We start from the raw sequence: 5,824 nt of genomic DNA, 5'->3' as shown, positions 1-5,824 counted from the left end.
AATACAAAGGATTGTGGAAATTACTATGAACAACTACATGCCAAGATATTTGAAAACCTGGGTGAAATGGATAAATTTTAGGAACATTATCCTCCAAAACTGAATCAAGAAGAAGCAGAAGGCTTAAATAGACTGGCAACAGCTAGTGAAGTTGAAGAAATTAAAATAAAATAAAATAAAATAAAATAAAATAAAATAAAATAAAATAAAACCTCCCAGTGCAAAAAAGCCCTGGACCAGATGGCTTCACAAGAGAATTTTACCAAACTTTTAAGGAAGAGCTAACCACTATCTTGCTCAAAGTATTCCAAAAATCTCTAGGAAGAGGGAAGACTCTCAAACTTTTTTTATGAAGCCACCATCATTCTAATCCCAAAATCTGATAAAGACACAACAAAGAAAGAAAAGTACAGGCCAATATCACTGATGAACATAAATACTAAAATCCTCAACAAAATATTGGCAAACCACATCCAGGAATACATTAGAAAGATGATACACCATGATCAAGTGGAATTCACCCCAGGGATAAAAGGATGGTAGAATATTCACAAATCAATAAACACAATACATCACAAAAACAAAAGACAAAAATCACATGACCAATGGATGAAGAAAAAGCATTTGATAAAATCCAGCACCCATTAATAATAAAAACACTCAGCAAAGTAGGAATAGAGGGAGCATACCACAACAAAATAAAAGCCATATATGAGAATCCTATAGCCAACATCATAATCAATGGTCAAAAACTGAAAGCTTCCCCCTGAGATCAGGAACAAGACAAGGGTGTCTGCTTTCACCACTTCCATTCAACATAGTATTGGAAGTCCTAGCCACAGTGATCAGACAAGAAAAAGAAATAAAAGGCATCCAAATTGGAGAGGAGGAAGTAAAACTGTCATTATTTGCAGATGACATGATAGTGCACATAGAAAACTCTATAGACTCCACCAAAAACCTACTCAAACTAATAAGTGAATTTGGCAAAAAAGCAGGATACAAAGTCAATATTCAGAAATCAAAGGCATTTTACTCCAACAATGAAATACCCAAAATAGAAATTAGGAAAAATCCATTTATTCTAGCAACAAGAAAAATAATGTACCTAGGAATTAACTTAACCAAGAAAGTAAAAGACATGTACTCAGAAAACTACAGAGCACCAAAGAAAGTAAGGAAAACACAAACAAATAAAAGCATATACCATGTTCATGGATTGGAAGAATTAATATCATCAACATGTCCATACTACCCAAAACAATTTATAGATTCAACACAATCCCTATTAAAATACCAATGACATATTTCACAGATATAGAACAAATATTTCAAAAACTTATATGGAACCATAAATAACTCCAAATAACTTCAGCAATTTTGAGAAAGAAGAACAAAGTAAGAGGGATCACAATACCTGATATCAAACAATATTACAAGGCCACAGTAATCAAAACAGTCTGGTACTGGCATAAGAACAGACACATAGATCAGTGGAACAGAATAGAGAGCCCAGAAATAAACCTATGTCTCTACGGTCAATTAGTATTTGATAAAGGGAGCAGTTGAAAGAAATAGAATAAAAATAAATGGTATTGGGAGATCTGGACAGGTACATGCAAAAAAAATGAAACTAGACCACCAACTTACACCATACACTAAAATAAACTCAAGATGGATAAAAGACTTATATGGACTTCTGGCCAAGATGGTGGCATAGGTAGATATACTTTACCTCCTTGCACAACCAAAAGAAGGACAACAAATTTAAAAACAAAAAAATAACCAGAACTATCAAAAAATCAAACTGTATGGAAGTCTGACAACCAAGGAGTTAAAGAAGAAACATTCATTCATACTGATAGGAGGGATGGAGTTGGGCAGCCAGAGTGGAGAGGATGTGTAGCAAGGTGGTGGCTAGTGGACCAGATGGTCAGACATTCACATGCAGATAAATCAGGAGGAAGAATTGTAAGGCAGACTGCTCAACCCAAGGTTCCAGTGCAGGATAAGAAAGTTCCAGTGCTGGCGAGGTTGTGGAGAAAAGGGACCTCTAGTACACTGTTGGTGGGAATGCAGATTGGAGCAGCCACTGTGGAAAACAGTATGGAATTTACTCAAAAAACTAAAAATGGAATTGCCCTTTGATCCAGTGATTCCACTGTTGGGATTATACCATAAGAATTCCGAAACACCAATTCAAAAAAACATATGCATCGCAATGTTCATAGTAGCATTATTTACAATAAGCAAATGCTGGAAACAGACTAAGTGCCCATCAGTAAATGAGTGGATCAAAAAACTGTGATACATTTACACAATGGAATCCTACTCAGCAGAAGGAAAGAATGAGGTCCTTACCTTCTCGACAGGATGGATAGAACTGGAGAGCATTAGGCTAAGTGAAATAAGCCAGGCAGTGAAAGACAAATACCATATGATCTCACCTATAAGTGGAACCTAATCAACAAAACAAGCAAATGAGCAAAATAGAACCAGCCTTTCTGCTCTAGGCCCCAGTGGCTGCTATCAAAATGGGCAAGTTTATGAAACCTGCGAAGGTGGTGCTGGTCCTGGCTGGACACTACTCCAGATACAAAGCAGTCATCGTGAAGAACTTTGATGATGGCACGTCAGACCACCCCTACAGCCATTCTCTAGTGGCTGGAATTGACCACTATCCTGGAAAAGTGACAGCTGCCATGGGCAAGAAGAAAATTGCCAAGAGGTCTAAGATTGAGTCTTTTTGTGAAAGTTTATAACTACAATCACCTCATGCCCACAAGGTACTCTGTGGATATCCCCTTGGACAAAACTGTTATCAACAAGGACATCTTCAGAGGCCCTGCTCTGAAACGCAAGGCCCAACAGGAGGCCAAGGTCAAGTTTGAAGGGAGGTACAAGACCAGCAAGAACAAATGGTTCTTCCAGAAGTTGTGGTTTCAGATCTTTTTTTTCATTCATTAAAAATCAAAAAAATAAAACACAAAAAAACAAGCAAATGAGCAAAATACAATTAGAGACATTGAAATAAAGAACAAAATGACAGTAACCAGAGGGAAGGGGGGAAATGGGTAATGGGGGAAAGAAGGGGAAAGGTCAAGTCAAGGAGCATGTATAAAGGACCCATGGACAGGGACAACAATGTGGGGATCAACTGTAGGCGCTGGGGGAGGTGGTGGTGAGCTGGGCAGGGGAGAGCAATGGCGGAAATATTGAGACAACTGGAATTGAACAACAATAAATATAAGATTTTTAAAATGTTACAGCATATATATATTTTGCAGACATTTCCATATAATCCCTTACCTTAAATTTCTAGAAGTGGAGTTACCAAATATATACACTTATATCTATGAATATGTATGAGTGTGTGTGTATAATGTGCATACTTCCAGAAAATATTCTAGAAAGTCATACACCAACATAAAGTTCTTATCTCTAGTGGAAAAAATAAAATAAATAAAATAAAAACTGCCTTTCCTGGAAACATTACATCGGTACACCCTGAGATTACTGGGAGTGGGAAAAGCTTTGCAAATTCAGGTTTATCTTCACAGCTTTTTGTAGAGAAGCTTAGTAGTCACTTCACAAATACGTAGTGAAGTTTTTTATGTGAAATAAAAAACTCATCTATCTCTTCATATTCTTTTCCACTTGTATCTTCCTAATATCTCCTCTAAATTAAATACATGTACTAATAGCTTGTAATTAGAGGCTAATCTATTTTATGCATCAATGTGTTAAATGTATTATATTAAATGGGGCATTCTGCACAGGCAAATTTCATGCTTTTACTAGCTTTTTGTTCTACCAAATCCTCTTTATTTAAATATTCTTTCTAAGTGAGATCTGCTATTTTTAAAATTTTTATTGTTGGTACTATTACAGATGCCCCCCATTTTCCCCCTCTTTACCCACCTCCACCCAGCCCTGCTCCCCTCCCCTGGTCTTCACCACACTGTTGTCTGTGTCCATGGGCTATGTATATATGCTCTTTGGCTAATCCCTTCACTTTCTTTCATCCAGACCTTCAAATCTCCCTCCCCTCTGACATCTTTCAGTTTGTTTCATGTATCCATGCCTCTGGTTCTCTTCATCAGTTTATTCTGCTCATTAGATTCTACGTATAAGTGAGATCATATGGTATTTGTCTTTCTCTGACACTAACTTCACACTCCCCACTTTTCCATCGTGTCTAAATACTTTCTATGCAACCTTTTACACAGGGGAGCTTTAAAAATACTGATGCTTAGGCCCTGCCCCTGATTTTTGATTTGATTGATCTAGGATATGGCTTGAGAACTGGCATTTTTAAGGCTCCCTAGGTGATTGCAATATCCAGCCAAAATGAAGAACCATTTGTTTCCCAGGTCCTCGCACATCACTTACTTAAGAAAGACTTTTGTGACATCACCACCACCTCCCACTCCTTGTCGTATCCTCTAGTATTCCATTTCTCCTTTCCTTCCTGGAAATTATCAGAGCTGACAGCTGGGGTCTTCCATTTATTTATGTCTTTATTTGACTGTTTGTTTCCCAGGGAACACTTCTATTTTGCTCTGCATGGCAATACTTGCAAGTGTAATTGTAACTAGCACACAGGAAGCATTCCAAAATCACTTGTTGAATGCATTACTCTAATGCACTAGAAGAACCCACTTTGTGAATCATAACTTAAATGTAATGACCTACACACGGGTTCCCAAACTTTAACCTAAATCAGAATCACACAAAGAGCTTGTTTATACATAGTTTTCTGAGTTTTACCTCCAGAATTTCTAAATCAGAGTTCTGGGGAAAATACCTGAGAATTTACATTTCTCATGAGTTTCCAATTGATTCTGCTGCTTTTAATCACAGGATCAACATTAATTGATCATCTAGTCTGTGCTGATGGTTTACAAATATATTTTGTTTTACATTTCCAAATATGAAGCATGTGTTCTTGTTCTAGAAATGAGGCTTTAATATCTCTCTGGAAGTGAACAACAATCAAGGGAAAAAGAAAAGCCTTAATCAAATTGGATTAAGCAAAGAAGAAAAGTAGTGGCTCATATGTCTGAAAATTCCAAGTTATCCTGATTCAACTACCAGCAGAATTTAAGGGTTCAAATGACTGATGTATAGTCATGTGACATTTGGGTCAATGACACTCCACATACATGTTGGTGGTCCCAAAAGATTAAGGAGCTAAAGTTCCTGTAAGAAAAAGAAAAATATGTGGTTCTGGAAGAATTTTTTCTCTGGTGGGAGCCATATCTATGGGGTGTAGCAATAGATTCCCTCTCATTCATAGCACCTTAATTTTCAGTGCACAATTTACATCCCAATGAGACAGCAACTGATGTGTTGTAGCACAGAGGAGCCTGTCCCCTCAGTGCTACATATTCAGAGGCACTACAGCCCTCCCAGATCTAGCCTGATGGTCTCCAGAGAATATCACTGTAAATTTTTTTGAGGACCAAAAATCCTGTACAAAGACACAGGTCCACAGGAGCTATTTTAACAAACATTAAATGGCGCTGTCCCTTTAGTAAAGCTTTCTGTGGCAGTATGGATCTAAGCTGTCTCTTTACTTTAGAAATATTTCCAGATTGTAATGTTGTAAAGCATAAATAAGTTTTATTTCTTCCATCAGTTCTATGCCAGAGAGAACCCTCTGTGTTAGACAGAGTCAATGGAACCAACAAATTTCCAAAGTCAAAATATCAAATCTTCTGTTCTACAAACTCTTCATGTTCAACACCCTCTTCTTTTTATGAATACCACAAAATTCCTTAATCTGACCATTTTGGAAATGCTCTAGCCAAAACCACATTGG

General features: G+C 37.2%; 1 pseudogene; it reads left to right on the top strand.

Moving 5' to 3' along the window:
* The first annotated feature begins 2,534 nt into the window (after positions 1–2,534).
* Positions 2,535–2,967, top strand: LOC112303651 (large ribosomal subunit protein eL27-like; annotated as a pseudogene).
* The last annotated feature ends 2,857 nt before the right edge of the window (positions 2,968–5,824 follow it).

Source organism: Desmodus rotundus, chromosome 6, assembly GCF_022682495.2.
Source record: "Desmodus rotundus isolate HL8 chromosome 6, HLdesRot8A.1, whole genome shotgun sequence".
Classification (NCBI taxonomy): domain Eukaryota; kingdom Metazoa; phylum Chordata; class Mammalia; order Chiroptera; family Phyllostomidae; genus Desmodus; species Desmodus rotundus.
The sequence above is the reverse complement of the archived record's forward strand: the minus strand, read 5'-3'. Positions and strand labels throughout refer to the sequence as shown.